At 44.6% G+C, this 23463-nt stretch overlaps 1 long non-coding RNA gene across 3 annotated transcripts in view; it reads right to left on the bottom strand.

Annotated features, from left to right (window-relative positions):
• LOC148938211 (uncharacterized) overlaps positions 1-22078 on the bottom strand; it is a 69082-nt gene extending 47004 nt beyond the window's left edge. For 2 of the 3 annotated variants that reach the window (XR_016141216.1, XR_016141215.1), the window contains exon 1: positions 21436-22078. This is a non-coding gene — a long non-coding RNA (uncharacterized LOC148938211). Of the gene's footprint in view, positions 1-6629; positions 6934-21435 lie in introns of those variants that run through there. The other variant, XR_016141212.1, reaches the window with a different exon arrangement.
• Between the last annotated feature and the right edge of the window lie 1385 nt (positions 22079-23463).

Genomic DNA, 23463 nt, shown 5'->3' on the forward strand with positions numbered 1-23463 from the left:
ATGAGGCCGTGTGTAATTAGGGAGCTCTCGCGGCCTAATGAAGCGCTTACCTACCTTAGCTACCAACCCCCTTTGGCCCTGTCGTGCCTCCCACACATGCGAACACCGACGATACACTGACGAATATCCAACCGAGGTCACGGTGAACATCGGCGTTAGACTACAACATCACGGTTCCTCTTCTTTTTCGCTGAGAAGCGAGCACTGATGAAGAAGAGGAAGAAAACGACGATGGAAACGAAGACGATGACGACGACGATGACGACGGTGGCAACGACGACGGTCGTTGCTTCTTAGATTCTTATATCTTTGAAGCGATGATCACGTTTCGCGGTCAACTTGCGAAGATGCCAGAACGAGGCGAAGAGGACAAAGGCTGCCACCACCATCGCTACGAAATGGCGGAGAGTAGATACACCTCCGCACGACACGCTCGCATTTTCGGACTATTACAGAATTAAGCGGTCAGGGGTGTAGGCTCTCCCTGGGAGAGTTCTCACCTTCGTATTCCATGCGGGATGAATTTTAATTGATATGAGGTTGAATAGGTTTATTAACTGCGACTCGTATTGCGTGCGGATATTGAAATCAGTATAATTTCGTTCACGATTTGCGACCATTATGTAGATTCAAAAAATATTATTAACCTTCTTTGCTTCATACATAATGCGCAACTTTTGGAGCACTTATTCATTTAATTCACAAGCCGCTCTTTGGAGACCGCTTGTCTGTGTAACGCACTTAATATAAGATGCCTCAATACAAATCTCTTCAAATTATCGAGTCTTGCAGAAAGATGCGTCCCTGCGCGTTCATGGGGGGCTAAGCGTGGGCCCCTTATCTCTCAATTCACTCATCGGGAGTAAGCGAGCGAGATTTGCTTTTCTCTTCTTTGCGCTTTTTCTCTCTCTCCCCCTCTCTCTCTCTCTCTCTCTCTCTCTCTCTCTCTCTCGCACTTGCTCTTCATCTTCTACAGTCGCTCAGTAAGACCGGAGGCTGAAGAGCGAGCAAGGAGGAACGCGACACACACGCGCGCGCGCGCGCACGTACACACACACACACACACACACACACACACACACACACACAGAGGGTTGGGAAGACACGGCTACCGGAATCACGACTTAGCCTTCTCCACTCTTCGCGGATCGGCCCGTTATCTCTCCTGCCATTTGCATATTAAACTAACTCACAACGCGCGGCATATTTCAGGCAACCATTGGCGCGTGTTCGTGCCCGCCATGCGCAGACACCGAGATCAAGCGGCGGAGAACGAACCGATCTTCGAAAGGGGGAAAGTATTATGGGAAAGATCGAGCGTCATCAACCGCGTTCTTTTTGCCGTGCCAGGTCGTTCTTTAACGGCCAACTTGTTTCCAATATGCATTGATAAACCTGTCCGCGCGCGGCCCAGCTCCGATCGGCGACGCTGCGATTCTTGATTACCGACCGGATTACTCGTAGCTTCGGGCCACTCATGGATCATCGGTTCCTCCGGGGCTATCGCGGATAAATTGCTCCGCTCCTGCAATCTTCTTAGCATCCGGGCGATCGCCTATCGCAGATACATTCGGCCGAGGCGAAAAGAAACCGACTTGCAGAGATTGCAGGACGGGCCTTGAGAAATCGCAGAATCTGACTTTGAGTTAGCGTTCGAGTTAACTGGTTTAATCGATATGCACGTGAGCCAACGTTCTTCGATTGCGGATCCGCAAGACATGTTCCTCGACGTAGGGATTACGCGGTCCCACCAATATCGATAATTAGATCAATAATTATTCTCTAATGACACACATGTAGCGGCGGTCAAGATCGTTCCGCAACCGTCTTCAGATCTTATCAAACCGTCTTGTCCGTGAAATGAGATTAAAATTCAATATTTCTTAAACAATCATTTCATTATCAAAGAAAATCGAATACCTTTACGTATTGTAAACCTTTATTTCATCATTAAAGAAAATAATCAAATAGCTTTACTATTATAAATAAATTTTTTGTAAGCAAATATTTAAGATTTCAGATAACTATTAGAGTCTGCGATTTCACAATTTTGAAAATTGGATGCGAAGGGCACAGGCAGAGTCTGAGCCGTGGCGACCGATAACCAATATGCAGATACCACCGGGAGTACCATTATCCTAAGTTACGGACTGATGCATGCCGATATATATATATATAAATTTGGTGACGCCAATTTTATGTTATTTATTCTTTCGCACCGGACACTTTTTCGCGAATAAATAGTCGCAGTTAGCTCCCTACGAATATTCGGCTTGGACTCTTTTTCGAAGGATGGTCTCTGGAAGCGGGCCGCGATTTCGAATGGAGAAATTGCCTCGGCACGTCGTCGACCTTCCGCCCGCGTATTATGCATTCCCGTAAACGGATCTCGGTCGTTTATTGAATGTTTACTACGCAGCACGCAAATGCCGCTCCGATTATTTACGACGTGCCAGGAAGTAATAGGGCCTCGTGCATCAACGGTCCCTGGTACTTGGGTCAGGACGCGACGGGGGAGGTTTCTGGGATATATAACGCCTGTATCGCGGGAAGTTGGCACGGAGTTTCTCGATTGCACGACAGCGCGAGGGAAAGACGATAGCGATGATGCAATGCGCCGCTACCGCTGCATTCGCGAATACGGCCGTATCGCTCGTTATAAATCGATACGACTCGGTGAGCCATGGAGACTACTATCGTGTAGAGACGCGGGACCATTCGAATCTCTCTCTCTCTCTTTCTCTCTCTCTCTCTCTCTCTCTCTCTCTCTCGCTCTCTCTGGCAGATATAAGTATAGCGCGCGAACGTAATAATATATATCCGCTGGGAAGATGGAAAGCTGCCGGGTTGTCTAATCCCTTACATCTTCTATTCCGCACCGCTTTACATTCCGCTCGGACGAGCAGAAGCTGCGTGGCATTACGTACCTCTATCTTCACTTATCTTCTACGAACGATCCGTCTCGCTGTCCGATGTGGCGCCGCTCTCGCTCATTACTTCTTCTTGGTAAAGCTTCTTGGTTAAGCGTCCCTTCGTTATTCACCTACGTGTACGTGGTACACGCGTGCGTGCGCGTGCGTGTTGGTACCTGCAGGGTACTTTGGACTACGTCCACGTCGATTCGGGGAAACGAGCGGCTACCACACCTCGACAACATCTTAATTCGCGATAAAGAGTATTAGGCCTGGAAGAGGACACCCGGGTAGAGCGACGCCGCCGTCGCCGTCACCGCCGCCACCGCCGCCATCACCACCATCACCACCACCACCACCATCACCATCACTGCCTCCGGCCCTGGAACTTGAACTGGAACTCGGGCCTGGATGGGTGTGAGACACGCAGAGCTCTCTCTCGTTCCGTGTATCCACAGGCCACGACAAGATTAGCATCGCCATTCGGTTACACGCGAAAGAGAGACACCCGGCTACTCACACCGGCTACCGTGCGCTCGTCTCCTTAATCATTACCACCACGCAGAAGCTACCTGGGACCGAACGATCGAGTTCGAGGGAACGACATTGGCAGTTTGCGTACAGTGCGATTTAACGGCTTCGGGTGCGCTATAACGTATTACGAAATCGCCTATCGGCGAGACTCGCGGCGTGAAACTCGTTTCTCTACGTAGTGAGAAAATACGGGTGGTGACTGTCCGGCGAACTAAACGTAATCGGCTTAATGACAAAGTATAGCGAGTACTGGTCCCCTCTCGTAAAGATACGTATCGTCTCGGATATGTAATACATTTTACAAGTAGCGTATCTAATTACGGATCGCTAATAATATGAATGAATAAATCTGTGCAATTACTTGTACTCTAGAATCTAAGCGTTTTCGCGAAAATAATCAAATTTTCATTAAACCAAAACGATCTAGGAAATTCTTCGACAGTGCAAACACTTTGTTTAACATTTTGAACGTCAAATATATGTGTTATAATTGCTATGTATCTAAAATAGTATATTAGCTCGGTATAAATAGGCAACTTGTTACATAAACATAAGTAAATATGCGCTCAAATATAACGACTGTTTTTCCTCTGTTTCTAAATAATCGCTAGATTCCTCATTTGTTTTTCGGTACGGCGATAAGCTAATCGTTAGCTCTTGTATTTCGGACTATATTTATTTTCGTCTAGTATAGAAAATTGATCGAACATTATCAATTTACGAAAAATTACAATACATTTGTACTCGTGACGTTTGCTTTTCAAAGCAAAGTTAATTGTTGCCAAAGGCCACTACTGAAAATATCCTATTATCCTATTATCCGCAAAAGTGCAATTTTAAAATTTGTCAGATATTCTCGAACAACATTAGTTTGCAGAAAATCGGCAAAAAATTATTTTAATGTAATAAGAAATCTGTATGTTATTAGTGTACATTATTTTTCCGGTGTCAGTCGCATAATTTCTGTTAACGGAATCGTCGAGGCGATTGTTGTATTTATTTGATGAGCATACATCGAAGGTGCATAAATCGTCCCCTCGAATTGTATAGTACGTGCTCGTGGCGATGAACTCGGCGAGACGGCGCGTCGATGGCAAAGGTAGACAGACGCGAGCTGGCAGGTACATGCACATAAGTATATAGTATAATACTATGTACGTGGAGTTAGCGCGCGGATATCAAGAGCGAGGGGAGATTACAACAGGGATGGCAGGAGAAGATGGGAGCAAGAGGGAAACAGAGAAAGAGAGAGGAGAGAGAGAGAGAGAGAGAGAGAGAGAGAGAGAGAACATGTGCCTATTAATGACGCACATGCGTTAACACTGGCACGCGCGTTCACAATATTATTTATTATTTATGCTAAGTTATGCGGAGCCAGTCCATGGATACCATAGGTTGGCCAGCGGCCACGGTCTGCCGTACGTCTGTCGGTACCGTCATCGCCCGGCGTATTTATATCAATTACGTGTCGTTCCCGCGGCTCGGATTATTATGTAAATGGCCGTTCTGTCGCGTCGGATGTCAGCGATCGCGTTTGCGCACTTCGGCGTCATCGAGCGCGTTGTAAGCAAGCGTCATCGACACGCGTGTTCGTCGGATTTTGTCCACGTATGAATCGGCGATCGGGGATAATTCGCTGAACGCGTGGCGGAAAACGCGACGGTGCGATATCGGGATTAATCCGTTCTCGGTGCTTTCAGCACCGCGGCTGTTCGTTATGATAGCGAAATCGAAATTTCTCGTGCGAGTTGAATACGTTAGGCGCGAGAGATTTTATCCGATGGGAGTAGATACCGATTGGAATAGATAAAAGTTTTTCGACGACGCGATTATCAGTAAGAGGTAGCTCGAAAGGATAGGGCGAAGAAAATTCGGCGATTATTGGCAAACACACCGTCATCGCTGGCGGTTTAATGCGAAGTGGGCAGGGAATTTGTTGCGATGGAAATCACTCGGCGTAACTTCGCTTCATAAATACTGCAATGCTGCTAATATCGTTGCGAACTGTTACATATGTATTCGGATGTAATCTCGATTCTGCGCCCGGGCTAAAAACACCCCGGCGGGTGTAAATATTTATGCGGTCGCCGTTAAACACTTCGTTCGCGACGGGACACAGGCACGTAGCACTTTTTTTTTCTTTATCGGGAAAAAGATGTGTCGCACATTAGTAGACCGATAATAAGATTTTGCAAGAAAAAAGAAGAAATATGCGTGTATTTTTTCTTTATGCAAATATATCACCTCCTTCCACGTTTATGAAAAATATACGTATAAGGACTAGTTCATTTTCAATATTTGCAGACCTAGAGATATTCGCTGCAAAATGTCTGTAATGAAGATATAACGCGCGGTGCAAATATGCAATAAAGGGTACTTCTCCATTGTTCATGATGTTATTTACGATGATGTCGATCTATATATCTGTGTATCGATTTTTCGTGAGCAGAGTTCGAAATAGGGAACGAGGTGGACGAACAGGTATGAGGTTCGGAAGCCTATCGGTTGAACGACAAAGCGTAACGGCCGGACGGCCGGACGGCCGGCTAGCCGGCCTGCCTCTCGGCTCCCGCGGCGCTTTTCGGTTTTGATAAAACGCCTAAACATCAATCGGTCTCGAAAACTGCTCCGTAATTCGAGTTTAGCGAGCGGCCGGGGAAAGTTTTGTCCATGTCCGGCGTGGCGCGGGTCCTCGGGGACGCCGGGGCAATAGATGACCGGTGCGGTTCGGGTGGAGGTCGAGCGTGAGGGCGACGAGGGCAGGGGAGAGTACGGGGGGAGTGAACGTGGGTGGAGGGTGATGCATCCGCTGAATATGTATGAGGCTCGCGACACCCCGTAGCACACCGAGAGACGACCCGAACCACCACTATCTGTGGGTGATAGTGGGTATGCTGTATGTCTCGCAGGGGTCTGCGGGCAAACTGCGTGGCAGTGCGGGAGGCGGGAGGTGGCGCGGGGGCTCTGTCGGTGCTCCGGTGTCGGGGGAACGGCGGCGGGCCCAGGATGGGTGGCGGTGCTGTGGCTGCCGAGAGCTTATATCGCAAGAACCAACCCCAATGGAAACTCAAGCCTCGGAGGAGCCTCACCCATCATGCACACTCCCGTGCTTACCGGTCGCCCGTGCTCTCGATCTCTTCTCGTCTCGCCCCGTCCTTCTCTCTCCACCTCTCGCTCTTTCTCGGTTTTACCCCATCTCCTCCGTAACCTTCGTACCTCCTCCCCTCCTCTCCCATCCTGTTCCCGGCCTCTCGCTCCCATAACCCAACGATTCCATCGCCTCCTACACTCTATCCTGGGTAGCACTCAGCTCCAGAGGAACCGTCGCGCTATCTTGGGAGACAAAGTTACGTCGTAATTCCTTCGCGAACAGATGCCGATGCGGTGCTAAGACGACGCTCTTACTCTCCTCCTCCTTCTCCTCCTCTTCTCTGCGACTATTCACACCCGACAAACGTCGGATTTTGATTACTTCGAACACTCCACGCTGTAAGACCAACGAGAAGATGTTGGACGGATATAAAAATAAACCGCGCCGACGGAATTTATTTTTAACTAAAATTCGTTATTATTCTAACGCGTCTTCTCCTCTTTTTCTTTCATGAATGTCCGTTTAGAAAACGGACAATCTATTCGGGACAATCTATTCGGGAATTATCTTATGCGCGATCGCAAAAGATAGAATGTCATTCGACGAGGGGTTGATCCGCCGATGAGAATGGTATAATATATATGATCCACTAAATAGGGACGGCTGTGCGTGAGCGACGAATCCCGCAAGACAGCATGAGATATTGCCGGATTAGGGCGCATTATAGTTTTAAGCTCGTGCCGTTAAAAGCCGCCGGTTCTCATATTCTACGGATAATTCGTTTGATGTAAGCTCGTTTAAAAGTTATCGCGTATACACGTTTAAAAAATTAACGACGCAAGACGCTCGGACGCTCCGTTAACTCGCGATACGCCACAAATGAGAGAACTATTAACAAGAGACATTGGCGCGACATGCACGCTTTAACAGTATCAGACGTATATTATCTCTAAGATCTATTTTTTTATTAAGAGAGATTATCTTAGTTCTATACAAAGGTATCACAATAAAACACGTGTTTCACGATTATTCGACGCAGAATTTCAACAAGATGTCCAGGCGAACTGAAAGCGTGTCTCTCCTGACGGATACTCCCAGAGTGAAGATATACGATCATAACCCTTTTATATCGCGCGAACTCGTGCGCGACAGCACGGCTCGTTGAGCGCCACTGTTTTTCCGAGGGGTTGGAATCGTCGTTGCCGGGCGTGAGGAAGGGTTGATCTAGGCAGAATCGTCTAATGCTTTCTCTCTCTTTCTCTCATTTTGTTCGGGAAAGTGGAGGATGCGGAGGGTGAAAAGATGCCACGGACCAAAGTGAGACGGAGATCGTGCAATCGTGGCGATAATAAACCAGACTGGTCGTGCAATAAAATATATCAGAAGCGCAGGCGACGACTCGTTTAGGCAAAGAGGGGGAGCGCTTCATTACCGAGTCGAAGTTCATTGCCAACCCTTTAGGCCCGCGCTCCGTCAGCTTCGATGTTGGTAGGGTAAGACCGATGTTGCCGAAAAATCCTCGGATAATTAACCCTTCTACAGGAATCTCTCTCGGAATGCGAGCGTTCAATGAGCTTGGAATGCCGAACAATTTCTTTATTCGAGCGAAGACTCTATCGAGAAAACCTTCCGCTGATGCGACTTTTGCGTACTAATTATCATCGCAAAAATTCATTTCAAATAGATGAATAAATTGCGTGATATTGAAAGCATGAAAAGTAAATATAAAATACAAATGATTAAACGCAGGATTAAATATATATATTTTATTTTTACATTTATTATACAATATTGTTATTTTTATACTATCTTTATCAGTTATATATTATATATAAAATAAGCTAATGACTGATATTATCAATCTTGTTGATGATGATGAGGGCGGCACTGATAGGTTTCGAGAAATGCAAATATGGTATACTAACGAAGGAGATTGAATTAAAATTCGGAAGTATAGCGATTGAGAAACGAAGGCGGTAGCTCGTGATAAATCTTCGCGCAAGTGGCGGTAACTCACGTTGAAGAGAATAAAAACAGGGAGGTGGTGGGGTAAAAGGAGGAGTAAGGTTTCGTTTGAGCGACAAACACCCCGGCAACGAGAGTGGCAACAAAAATCCACCGTGGGGTGTCCGTGAACTACGGGAAGAAAAATATAACGACTCGCGGAAGGAGGAATAACGCGCGAGTTTACTACGTTCTAAAAGTCCCATAAACCGCCGTACGTCAAACTTTTCAATTTTATGTTTCAGCATTTCGTTCCTTCTTCGTTTCGCCACTTAGGGTCGTCCGCACCGCACAACGATTTCTCGCCGCGAAAAAGAGATGAAAATCGCACGATATCTTATAAAACGATGAGAAGAGACGGGGTTGGCGCGCGCGTCGCACGGAAGAAACAAAGAAAAGAAAATTATTATTCCCGCATCTATCCGCTTTCTTCGGTAATGATCTTATAAAGGTATAATCGTCGCGCGATGTCGAAGGAAACGAAGTTGCAATCCGCAATCGGCTGTTTACTGAGGAATACTCGCGACCTAATATACGTTACGTCCCCATTAGATTACTATCGGTACTTTCGAAGAGGCACGACTGAGAATCGCTCTGGAAATCGAACGGTCGTCCACGCGTTCCATTATCGAACACTATAAGTAGTAGCCGTACCCGGAACGAGGTGCCAGTGACTAGATGCGTCTATGACGTCTCCGGGCATTGCGTCATGGGCGCGAAAGATAAGAATCTAAATAGAGATCACCGATCCTTTGAACATATAATTTGGTTTCCGATGCGGGGACAGCTGTCACACGATCGGATGTTTAGACGCGAGAAAGAAGGCGGGGTGATGATGATCGTCAACGCGGATGATGACGTTCCCGCACTTTGATCGTAGATTATGTTACTCATGTCGACGGACAGGGGTGTCAAGGCGAGAAGAAAAAAGTTCGTTAGGTTTCGACGAAATCGCATCACGATACTCCCGCTGCGCAACAGCGTTACTTATTTTGTTCATCGAAGTTGAAAGGAAAAAAGAGACGATTATAATGATTATTATAAAAATAGCAATATCTTTATGGTAAGCTCGTATCGACCGAAAAAAAGATGTATCAGTAGAAATTTACGATGCTAACATTATATTATCAATTATAATGTCCTCGGTTATCTATAATGTTTTCTAAAATCTATGATGGTCCTTTAAAATTCACGTGATTATAGTTAGTACCTGCTGAACAAAGTGAGCGAAAACAGTAAGGGTATAGAGTAGTTGACGTGTTTAAGCAAATGGAGCACCCACTATGCGTTATCTCCGACACAACGAAGCGTTGCGATGGGACAGCGATACGATACGGTGAGGCCCGGGGTGAAACGCGGCAAAGGGCCAGAAGGCCGTGTGATGTATTTGTAAAAAGGTGTCGGGTTGGAACTAAGGAGACCCGCTTCAGCGGATGCCCCCGAGGGAGCATAACCGGCGGCGGCGGTGGCGGCAGCGGCAGGGAGGTAACAGATAAAAGAGAATCGTATAAAATGGGGTGCGCCACGGGAGAACGGGGAGGGAGGGGGAGAGGGGGCACAACGCGCGCAAGGGACGGTGTCTGCGGATGCCCGTCGATGCCCGTGGGGCACACCGAAGGTGCGGGAACCCGGGGGCCAGCGTGCCAACGCCATTTTGCAGCTCTTGAAGTTGCGATCGGGCGACGAAAAGAGCGAGATGGCCTGAGATGCGGGTGGTGGTGGGGGGGGGGGGTAGTTGGTAACGGGAAGAGAGGAATCGAAAGCAAGAGGGTCTGATCTGTCAAATTTCATTTCACGCTTCTAAGAGCGAGCGCGACCAGCTCGATGGAGCCAGATACGGATCTGCCGACACCTAACCAACGGCCCCTCGATCTAATCCGCCATTGTTGGCTATCGAGGAGAGTCGTACTCGATTCTTAATCGAGATGTCACTTTTAAAGGAGAAAATTACCGTAAATTATAAAGAAAAATTGCACGAGTAAGAGACTCTATTTTGCATCGAAGAATAACGACGGAGATCTCGGAAATAAAAAAAAGTTTTTATTATACTGTGTGCTAAATTAATTTCAAATCTCTTCGCTGGATTCGCTAATAATTTCGCGTGAAAGGTACAGAAACGATCTCGAGACGTATAAATAAACTCATCCATAGATAGTGATTTGAGATATTAAACAGAGGCAAAGCGCGGAGAGCGCGAGAATAGTCCAGGTTGAGTCGAGCCTGTCTATCGATCGTCGAGGACCTTGATGCGTCGTATCGTTCTGGCGTTCGTACGGTCGGTCGGTCGGTCGGTCTCATGCTGAAAGCTTTGTCACTCGGAGCACGTACTCGGGGCAAAGACCGACGCCGCAAGTTCTCCCCGCGTCTCCATTTCTCTCTCTTTTCCTTTCTCTTGTCCAGCCAATGTGATCTCGCTCGCTCCTCTTATCACCCTACCTTTCTACAACGCGCCATTGTGTTCCGCCACGGAACTCTGTATATTCCTTGACGCTATGGATTTTCCGAAAGCGTTTCGCTGCTCCGCGAGCCTCGCCCCTTTCTCGACGTGCCTCTGTCAAAGTTTGCGCGATAAGCCGAAAGCCGAATTTTCCTCCCGAAAGTATCACCGATCGTCGACCGAAATTCTCCAACAAACTATAAATCACTGGGTTATATAAAAAATGAAATGTAGTATTTTTTACTGAGCTAGATGTCGATTACACCTCATGTAACATCTGCGCGAAAGTCACGCCATAATCGACGCAACCACGTCGAAAACAATAGAAATACCTTATATCCTTTGTGATATCATTGTCATTCGTAAGAACGAAAGCGCGAGAACCAAAACGAGCGAGTCGACGGACGGACGATTCGATTCGGTTAGGCGGATGGAAGCCGATCGCATGAGTCACAGACAGAGACTGAGAATCCGCGGGATGCTAAACAATGCCTACCAGTCTGAGCGACCAAAACCGACAATGGAACGGATTGTCGGGGATGGAGGCCGTATCGCCGCCCTGTTGTTAACGGCATTTATCAACCGTGTGTCTGTAACGATGCTAAATTATTTCTGGTGTTGCTAAGTGCGGTCGCTGGTCTTGGCAGTATAAGATATTAAATGGATGAGGATTGCATTTTAACATTCCTTATAAAGCTCCGGAACTTTACTTTTTTTTTGTTTACAGCACACAATATAATTTACATATAACATATACATATAATATATAAGTAAATAAAACACAATGCAAAAATATTTTGTGTATTTCTATATTGCATAAGAGATTGACTTTCAGTTATGCGAAATTTTAACCTGTGAACACCACGATATATATTTCGCATGGCTTTGGAAATTTCTCACGCTGTTCCTCGTATGTAGAATTCATCGCCGATAACCGTGGCATGCCGGCAGGAAATAATAAAGCGATATCCGGAATAGAGGAAATATTACCGGCATATTAGCGAGGCCCCGCGGGTGGTCGATGATGGAGGAGAGCGAGGAACGAGACAAGAGAGAAAGAACGGTACCCATAACCGTACACCATACGTCGCCACGGGTCGGTGGTAGGAGCCTAACTGGAGGTCCCTGTTGGGCAATAACGCCCTCCTTCGTAACATAGTGGCACAATAATGTACGTTCTTTATGCGAGTACAGGGCAAATAGATCACATTGCTGACTAATAAGTCCGTTGGTGTGACCGCGCTCTCTTTCTCCATCTCTTTCTCTTTTTCTCTTTCCCTTCTTTTTGCCTCCCTTTCCCTTTTTCCTAGGCGATAGTTCCCCGCTTTTTCCCGTTTTCTTCCGAAATTCCCGTCGTCTATCAATTGTGTTAGGCATAGACCTATCTCCGGGGGTGTTCAGCATTGTGATGGTAATGCACCCGGCAATCGATCTACCTCATTATGTCACCAAACCCTCGAAAAACCTCGCGGAGTCACACGAGACCCACTGAATTCCACACTCCCTGTTTTTATGGGAAAAATGCCGTACGAACGTGGTGACCATTCTAGAACGAGTGTCGAAGGTCGTGTCAAGACCTTCGTGGCAGTTTATCGAATCTGATATTTGTCAGCGGTGAAGTTTCGATGTACTTTTATGACAATTGTTTTAAAAAGACTTTCAAAATGTGCAACATGCTTTCTAATTCAAAATTTTACCATTTATCAATCATCTGAGAGGAAGCACGATAAATAAAAAAAAAAATTTGATATTTCTTGTTGAGTTTAGCTAAACATTGTATTTTTAATGGTAAATTCTGTCATCTAGACGCGCACGATAACATCTCGGGTCGGTCATTGACATTGGTTAAAGGACGAGTCAGAATTCTACAGAATTGCCAGTCTATATTAAACTGCAGACTACCGTAATACTTCGAAACTCCGACCATCTCGATTACCCATCTAATTATCTGCCGAGTCACGATAGGGCAACCCCATTCTCCCGAAGACGGAATTGCCGTTCCCATCGTCCTCCGAGTCAGCGATGCCGACTACTACCCTCTACCGAGGTCATTGTTACGTCGTTACTACCCTTTAGTACGGTCCTCCAACCAATTTCGGTCCAGGACGATGGGCACGATTTCCGCTTCGCTGTTATGGCCGACCGAGAACAGATTTGCGAGCAAACCATTTCGCGGATCGTGCGATCGTAGCTTGTCGATATTAATGGATGCGTATCGAACGACGTGCACCGTTCGAGAGATTCGAAGGTACTGTCGGTTCCCCTTACGAGTTACGTTTGGACAGACGAAGCTAGAAGTTACTCTCTGTAAGATGTAGGTCGTCGAGAGAACGCTGAGCAAAAGCCAATGCGGTAAGTCGATAATATCTAACAAGCAGAAGGGAGAAGCTGCTCGATATTTGCACCGCACGTCCGATGACAGTTAGTTAATATGCATAGTTAATTTCGTTTGTCTTCGGAGGCAGTCGTGCGAAAATACGCGCGGCTTTACCTGTAAGCGTTAGATGCAGTAAGCGGCAGTAGAAACTAAGCTAGGCGGGCTGCAATCAATACTGTTTCGGCATTACGGCGGAAACACTCTCTCCGAAACAGCCTACGTTTCGCCTCGCGCGTCGCTGCGGTGCGGGAGGAAGAGCAGCGAGAGAAGAGAGACAAATAAAGACGGAGAGAGCGAGAGAGGAGAAACGTGGCGAGGGAAACATGGAGGGACGCGATGTTTGTCAAAGAGAGATAGCGAGATTCCGAGAGACGGAGAAGGAGACCGAGAGGGACAAGGAAGATGAGGGGGGGGGGGGCCCCGACTACGTTTCGTGGTCCGCATACTGATAGGTCCAGTCGTATATACGGAGAGAGCGAGTGAGCGCGTTGGCAAAGCCCAAAACAGAGCTCTCGCCGTCTTTGGTAAACCCCGGTCTGGAAAACACCGGCAACGTTGCCATCGTCACGCCGCTTTTCTGTTCTCTTCTTTCGGGCGGGAGGGAGACCTCCGCGAAAATCGAAAATCGAAGCACGCCAGGATAATACGAAATCATTTATGTTCGTGCGATTCTTAAATTGGCTACTCCACGAATTTTCCGGCCGTTTAAAGCGAAAATAATCCGGGAACGCGCGAACGCCTTATATTATCGCAGACTTGGAACATCGTTCTGCTTGTGCGCGCTCAGAAAATTGAACTTGCGTTTTCGAGCACGACGTTCCGAGCCATTCGCAGTAACTTCCCATTAACGGTACGTGAAAATACTCGTGTGCCGTTTTAGGCGGACGTTCGCTCGTCTACCCACTCGCTTGTATGTGACGGCACGCGTTAACAATCGCGAATGGACAGTTGACGGGTTGTTTCGACGACATGCGTTATTTGTTTCAGCGTATTGCATATCACGAAAGCGGCCAGACGCATGGATCGCGAGTAGATGGTTGACGGGGCGCCGCCTTTCAGCGTGCTCGAATTTTTTTAGGCGATTATTTTTTTCGAAGTGCCCTTCTGGGTGTTCAGAGAGAGAAAGAGAGAGAGAGGGGGGAGAGAGAGAGAGAGAGAGAGAGAGAGAGAGAGAGAGAGAGAGAGAGAGGCGAATGGGTGCTAGTTCATATAAACGGACACAGGTAGCCTGAAGCTATGGGGTCGAAAGAGGTGGAGGAGGGTCAGAATCCCTCTCTCGCGAGCGCATAGTACAGCCGGTAAGTGGGTACCTACTTCTGAATTGGCTCCCCTCGTTCCACTCGTTGGATCATCGTTCGCCGAAAATTCGATCATTATGATTGCTTATGATGTAAATGATGCCCCGCGGCAGCAATTGTTTCCACCAGAGCGAGCCCATGGGGCTGCGGGTCCCGACACCATCGTTCTGAAGAGCCGGACAAGGCCACAGGACGCCAAGGAGTGCACCATTGTCATAGCGGGGTGTCGAGTAATAGAATTGGACAGAGTGTTCAGGCAGGTGCGATGAACTCGTCGTCGACTCGCTTCGATCACATTTGATCTCATAAGCGTTAATATATATTTAAATTTAATAGAAAATTGGAGCGAGACAACATTCAGACGTCATGTATGTTCAAACGTCACTTTCTTATGCTAATTTCCAAATAAATGCATCCAAATAAAATTTTTATTTCTACACTCCTCTTACCGATATGTCTATTTAGTTGAGAAAAACGGCAAGATTTTGCATGTACAGTCATCAGATCTCGTCCTTCTTCGCGACAGAGGAGCCATTCGTGCACGACTTTCGAGGAGACAGCCCCCTCAAGAGGGTCGAATCCCCGGCTAATTTGCCCTCGGCTTCTTTACGACCGTAATTTTAAATTCCAGCAAAAAAAAAGCGAACTATATTTAGGTGCTCTCTTTAAATAGGCCAGGGGATCGCTCCACATCGGCCCGAGGACCGAGTCGAACCGATCCAATCCCGCGTGTGTTCTGTGCGAATCCACATACGTAATATACACGTGGAGCGGTGTTTCTCGGCGTTTCTACACGTGAGTAACGCCTGTGCGTGTATTGGGAGGGGGATCTACCGCCCCGCCGCCGCCTATTATAGTAATTTCACGGTACGATGTCTATTCCCGTGTGCTCCAGAGCAGCAGGACTAATTTCATTAGGGATAAAGATCATCATTATTTTGCGACCATCCCGAAAATTGCCTCAGCGTGCCTCTCCTTTCCGCGATTCGATTTTAGGGAACGCGAGTGCTCTAAGCTTTCGGTCCCCCATCCATATGGCGGGGCGTTCTTTTCAGAACGCGTCGTTTTTACAGTAACTCAATGGAAGCCGTGTCGTCTCGATAGCCATCATGTGAATTCATCATGACTATGGTTAACATCAAGTATATATTACATTTTCGCAAAAAGAAAAAGCAAATATTCTATGATGATACAAAATCAATATCTAAGCGTTTGCCTAAGTGGCGATGCTAAATTCAAAAGAGGACCCGTCACGTTCGCGCGGGATTCATCGATCGTCAAGGAGGAACGAATCTCACATCCGGACGGACTGCCGCAGTTGTCGTCGTACACGTTGTACACGATCGCGCGATAAATCGGCAGTCGATCCGGCGTCACGTAACTCACGTACGCGAGAGCAAGCTTGACAGCCGAGTTTTTCTCCGGCCGGCAGTCTGGCGTCCGGCCCTCGTTGACTGATCGAAGGAATCCTTCGCGAAAGATAGGCACGAGCGTGAGGCAAGAGAGAACGGGTGGCGGGAGTCCTGTGAAAACGAGAGATGGTCCGCGCGACAACGGGAAAGTAGTAGGCGCGCCGCTCGTCGACGTGACATTCTAACTGATTTTTATCCGTGGACCTTCTCCTTCTCTTTTTCTTTATCACGGCAGAAAGCATTGGAAAAATTCCACGGCGTTTGCGCGACGTTTGTCGGCAATTGCAGGTTATTAAGGCACACCGCTCTATTTCTCCGGTTGAAATAAATCGACCTTTTGAACGACAACTACTTGCTTCGGTAGAATTCGATATTATCAAAGTGAATGAATTTATTCGCTGTCCGTGACAAAAAAAAATAATAAAGAGAATAAACTTCGAAATCGAAGCCACTTAATATATGCTTAATATATGCACCTCAATGCATCTATTACTTTTAAATCTAGCGCAAAAAAATATTAATGTATATCACAGTTTTAGTAATATTATAGTAGAAAACATAATTTTATATAATAATAAAAAACATTATTAATAGAAATATTTTCTTAATTAGTTATATAGTCTTTGTCCAGAGGAGTAGTTCTTCATCATTCTGCTTGTTTCTAAATTTTAAAGTTTCATACGATATAGTTTTTTTTTAATCAGTGGAAAGTTGATCGGCAACATCTGGGAAAATGGACAATTATGTAATATGCGCGGTAAACCGCATTCTTTGGCGAAAATGCAGAATTAAATAAGTCTGCAGCAAACGTAAGACGTACGTCAAGGAGAGGCAGGTTACCGGCCAATGATCCGTTATTACTTATTATCTATCACTCAAGCAGCTACTCTGTCTGGCGGCTACGACTAATTGTTGCCGTCTAATTGACAAAGTTCTCAGGCTCGAACACGGCCTTCCCGGCAATGCCGCGAAGCGGCAATCGCTCTTTCCCGCTCTCTCTATTTCTGCCGTGGCATGGCGGAGGAAAAAACGCGCGAGTTCCTACTTCGTTATCGGGATTTCGCTCTGGGGGTTGTATCCGAAACGAGCTTAAATCGGCGATCGGAGAAAGGATCGACCCGACGAGACCTCGTTAGATTTATCGAGGTTTCCTACGATTATCTGCCGTTAAACGTTTTATCATTCTCCCGGACACGCTCGATAGGGAAAGGAAGAGTTCTTGGCACGCGGCAACGGGTATCGATTTAAGAAAAACCTTAGCGACCTTAGGGTCTGCGATTTGTTGTCTTTGGCGTAAATTAATTTTCTATATTCTATATTCTAAAATGAAACAATAATATACAATAAACGTTCGATATATATATATATATATCGTAGAATTTTCAATTTTCTTTACAAAATTATGGAAAAAGATTATGAATAGTTTTGCTTCTCTTTTAGATATTTTCTCATTATTTTTTTTTAGAAGCGTAAAATTAACATTATTGCCCCATAGCTTTATTAATATTAATTCTTTTTGAAAATAAAATAATTAGGTAAAATACAATGCGACGAATCATTATGTTGATTTATGTTGAATGTTATGTTGCATATGATATTCAATTTTTGTATGTATCCTGATACTATAGAAACTATGAGTATAAAGTGAAATATCGTGGTTACATATTTTGATGTGCGGGTTTAATGGGATAATTAATCTTGCACGACGATATGATTCGTTTGCATCGCGTGACAGATTTTCGTAGCGACTCATTACATGATTATTAGTCATTTCCTTGTCGATCTTTTATAAAACGTGATTCTACAATTAATGAATTTATAGTCGCGAGGATGTAAGTGAAGTACAAACATAATAAGAAATCAGTATGTCGGGAATTTAGTTCTTTCAAGATTTATAACATCTTGAATATCAAGAAGTTCATTCTTGATTCTATTCTCATCACTTTGTTGGCAAAAAATTATTATGCAATTGTTGTGAAGAGATATTGTTATATATATTTTTTTATTTTATAAAAAAAATGATATATGTTGAAATGTAATCAGCATATAAATATACAATTGATGTGTTTATCTTAGATAGTGCTCGACAGATAAATTGTAGCTCGTAAAGATGTCCATAAAAAATTGTTATGATCACATTAGTTTCAATTATGTAATTCCTTTTTTTGCCTTATAATTTCGTACTTTGAACAAATTCCAACGCAGTGTAAATTGACGTAATATTTAAAAGGAAAGCTAAATATCTACCTCATGTGTAAATTAATTAAAAAATTTTAATGCATGAAATGTAAACATTAGTTCTTTGTACACAGTTCTTTGTATTTTGTATCTTGTGAAATTCGTATAATTACCTTGAAATGTTTATATATCTTTGCTGTATAGGGAAGCATTGGTCAGTCGCGTCAGCGTTTGTCTTAAGTTGACACTACCCTTATTCTTTTCATGGATGCCGTTTAAATTCGTCGTTTCTGTTCTCGAACATGATTTCGACTCGAGGACAACCCCGTGGTAGGTAAACGCGCACGCATTGCGGACGACAGCTGTCAAATAAATGTTAAAAAAAAGCGCTAGCCGAGCGAAATTTCGAGTGGGACGTGAGTGAAGAAGGGTGCGTGCCCACCCCTAGTGAAATACCCTTAGCCCGCGGGGCAAAAGGCTCTGCACAATTTTTCCAGAGTTCGCTCTTCCTGCAACGGGCGGTCGATAAGTCACCGCTAGACTAGTTTCGCGGCCTTGAAAATCGGTCGAAATGATTTTTCCACATTATCATAAAAATAAAATTGTACGAAAATGTTGTTTACTCTTTTGTAATTTCACTGCAAGAAAGTTGTAATCTCAATTGCCACATATGAGTGTGATCAAATAAATCGCTTACTTGTAATAAATGTTCTATTTTTCTATGATTTCTATTATATAAATTATCAAAATATATATAATAATAAATTAATATGGAGAGAAATCAAATTAAATTAAACTATAAATTATATTCCTTCTTTTATTTATTGCAGAGATAATATAAACATAAAAATAGAAATACTGTAAACTTCTAAAGTGCAATAATTGATCAAATTTTTCCTGATTTGTAAAAGTTTTGTAAATTTGTAAATACACTTCCAAATTTTCGAAATAAAAACGTTAGAACGCTTCGCATTACGTTTACTTCGCGATGTGGGATGTGCGTTTCGTCTTTTTGAATTTAACGAAGTAACGAAAGCTAAAAGTCCCTCGACGATCTGAAGTCTCACGGTGCTGAGGAGGGGTGGCGACGTAGCGCTGAGGGGCAAATTTTCGAGGGTGGTTTCGCGCGTCAATGGTTTATTAAGAAGCACTTGTTTAAAGGCAGCCCCTTTCAGATCCGACAGCCAATTCGACCACGACGTTTGTGTCACTCGGATATATAAATGGATGGAACGGGCGGGGGTGGCTGGCTGGTTGGCTTCGGACTACGCGCGAGCGGAGGACGGTCGAATCCACCCCACGGCAATCCGTCGTGTCGTCGTAATTGAAGTTATTGCAATATTGTGTCCTGTCAGCTCCGCTATCCTCGCTATCGTCCTATTTCTCTCTATCTCGCGCAATCCACTCTTCGACTTTCATTACCCTTGGACGCGATGTCAAGTTTGCATGATCGCATAACGCATTGCGAATAACGTTAATTTTTCTGTCGCTTTAAACGAGACTCTAACGAATTATAACTGACTTTATTTGAATACTTTGGAAATTTCGATAGCATGTTAAAAGAGAATCAAATAATTCTCACAAAATTCGCTTTTTACCGACGCGTTGATTTTTCGTTTTTAAACTATCATAGAATTTGTATTGTGCAATTAAATTATCATGACCCAATCTCAATGAATTATTATAATTTTATATTACATTTAATGATTCGATTCTACTAATATAAGTCGCGATATCACGTAGTATCACAGGAATCACAGAACGAAAGTCCTTTCTGAGAGTGCCTTCAACGCAAGTGCCCAAGGCAAAGTTAACTTTATCCTCATTTAATCGCCTTTTCGATAGATACGAGCCGATCCCTTTGTTCAGACAATATCTCCGCACGTTGTTTCCGCTAATGTATGCACCAAGCCTCCATCTCTCCCTCTGGATCCTCGCGATGACTCCGGCACTCCTAACCCCATAGCCGCCACCACCCCATACGGGAAGCGGCGGAGACGAGGGAGAGAACCTCGTACTCGTTCGCCTTTATTGAATTTTGGGACCGTTCCAGTTGGAGGAGAGAAGTACCGCGAGAGAGGAAACGAGAGATACTCGTGTACACGCGCGACGAGAGACGGAGAGGGAAAAGGGCTCTGGGATAGCCTGTGGGGTGCGAGCCAGAATTAATTCACATCCCGCTGCATTGCTTTTTACGATATAACTGCGGTTTGTTAGTCGTTATTCACGGTACGAATTCAATTTCATGTCCGACTCGCAGGCTAGAAACAGAGGCTGCAAGCCTTCTGATGCTCTCTCTCTCTCTCATTTCACGAGAAACGTGCATTCGTCGCATATAATGACAATAAGCATCTACGAAAAGGATTAGGAGTAAAGATGAAAACAAAAATATTCAGAAAATCTATGTTCAAGTAACGAGTGGGATTATTCTAAAAAATTACTCTTGTGATGAAAGAGAATAATTTAAGAAATTTCAAAATTTAGTACAAGTTTAGTTATCTTAATAAAATTTAGAATTAAAATAATTTTAAATTTCACCTTTTAAGTAAAATATAATTTATTGAAAACATAATTGCTTAAGAGAACACAAGCAAAAGATTTTTGTAGTCATAAGATGTATTCTGGTCGACACGTGGTATCGTGCGCCACGTGGGAGCGCCGTGAGTGAGAAAAATCGAGCGGCGGCGAGCGCGTTACCCATTTCGCGTTACGTTAAATCGCTCGTTGGCGAATGCTTTTCGACCGGTTACGAATGACGCGATAAAGCACACCGACTAACGCGAGATACGACCAATTAGCTCGTGTGCCAAGTATACGATTTAAGCGGGCTGGCGAAGCCCCGGAGGCATTGCCAAACGACGATTTAAGCCGACATCTTGTGGCGAAAAAGAGGATGTACTGCGTATTGTCTATCGCGGATTATAATCTATGGTATCATTAACCTATCCTATGTTATAGAGTTATTTCTTTATTTTAAGTTTCTTTCATAAAATAAAGATTAGAAATATGTAAAATCGAACAATGGTCTCCAAGTAAAATTGCATTTTTCCTCCAATAGTATATGAAATAATAATGATTTTTATCATCAGGAAATATTTAATTATTTTTTTTACTTAATTATCTTTTTTCACAATAATAGTTTCTTTACTGCTCTATGCAAAGAAATTATAAGTAGATACTGTATATACTCACCCTGATTGTCATCAATGTTGAAGTAATATCCTCTTTGACTTTTCTCTGTTTTTCTCATCCTCTTCTCTTCTTCTTCTATCCTAGAAATCGTATCTACCACTTCTCCTTTTCTACATCCCTCCCCGTCACAGTTGACATCCCCACCGCCCACCGATAGAACCTTTGCGGTCAGGAGGAGAAGGGGCACGGATTGACTACCACGTGATCCATGTGATCGGAACTTGTGCGAGGCACACAGCGATATACTGTCACACACGATGCGTCTAATCACTTTCTTTCGTTTATCGTGCCACCATTTTATCTCGATTGGCTCGATTGGCTCACGGTATCTCCTCTTCGCTGAACCTCCGCTCTTTTGTTACTTCTTTCCTTTGCGTTCCATGGAAAACGAACGACGAACACGTGTAGCGAATTTCCTTCGCGTTTTACTTCTATTTCCCTCTCCCTCTCGTCGCTCTTTGTCTTATCCGATCCCTCTCTACGCCCCTCTCTCTCTCTCTGTATTTTTTTTATATCTCTCCCCTCTCTCCCGCTATTCTCGCGGTTGCTGCCGAGAAGCGTGCTTTGCGACTACTATCTGCCGCGTAGCGAGTCGACCGCGGGACTTTGGTATACTGGGAGTATGGTAAGTAGATACACCCCTGCCACCGCCGCCCCCTCCCCCCGTCCCCACGAGGAACCCATGCGTTCTCCCGCTGCTTCCCACCGAGCCCCGCCGACGGCCTCCCCCGTTCTCCGATCTCCCATCGTCGCAGTTGCTACCGCGTTGTCCTCTCACCACTCTCCTATCCGGCGAACCGTGCTTTGCCGCCCCTCTCGCGCCGCCTCCACATTTTGCTCGCGAGGCCCCAGGGACGTATCAATCGTCGATTTACCGGAATTCCGTTTTTTTTTTTTTTCATAGATCTGTAGATAAACTTCGATGTTTCGTAAGAACAATCCCGTTGCATCCCGAACAAATGGATCAATCTAGTCTTGATGGGTCCGAACATGAAGATATGATATCGCACATTAACACATAAGCGAACACGATAACTATCAATTTGAAAAAAATCTGTTTCCATTTTTAATAAGCACATAAATAACAATATATTAACTGCTTTAACCTTTTGATCACAGATCAGATTTTTTTATCATCTAATTTCGTTCGACTTCTTTACAATTACTATATATATTCTTCCTCACTTTTAATTGAACAATGTCCATGAGAAACATGAATAGATAAGATACAAAGATATTGTGTGTCGTCAAAATGACATCGATCGATTCTTCCGGCAATAAACAGCTGAATTCGGATATGGTAGGAAAAGACGCACGGCCCTGAAAGATCGCTACCACTACCGCGTACTGGCAAACGTATAAAAGACAGCGTTTGCATGCTAACATATCTATTATAATGGCGACGTTGTGGCCTCTTTCTCGTGCACGCGCGTTCCATTGCCGTCGCACTTACGTTCTTCTCCCTCTCGCTCGTTCCTCCGCGGTGCATCCCGTCTCACTTCGCCGCGCGCATAAATTACCGCTTTCAAATGCAAAAGTATGAATGAGATAAAGTTCCCCGACGATCGTCTTTCCTCTTTCTGCCACTGGCACGGTCGCTCTTACTTCCTTCCTATCTCCCCTTACGTCTCTGTATCACTTATTTTCGGAAATTGATTACACGCATTATCACCGGATTGATTGTAACAGAAATTTATTTTGTACCCTTATTCGCGTGTGACATCTATATTCTCTTTTTTATTTTAATGTAATTCGTCATATGAAGAAATAAAATTATTAGAGTATTGAATTATTATTATTATTCTATAAATGGACATCATAAAGGGGGATCCAGATTATGATACACCGCTCGCATATCTATTAGAACAGCATGCGTTTTTAATAGATATTACCAAGCATGTTTGTTAAAAATTGTTAATGCCATGTATCTCTAAAGATATTTTTAAAAAATCCGATTTTAATTTAATAATACGCAAACGTAATTTTTAGAGATTTTAAAAGATTGTATAATATAAAAACAGTTCATTA

Source organism: Pogonomyrmex barbatus, unplaced genomic scaffold (assembly GCF_055798465.1).
Source record: "Pogonomyrmex barbatus isolate J1 unplaced genomic scaffold, ASM5579846v1 scaffold1, whole genome shotgun sequence".
In the NCBI taxonomy this organism is placed as follows: Eukaryota; Metazoa; Arthropoda; class Insecta; order Hymenoptera; family Formicidae; genus Pogonomyrmex; species Pogonomyrmex barbatus.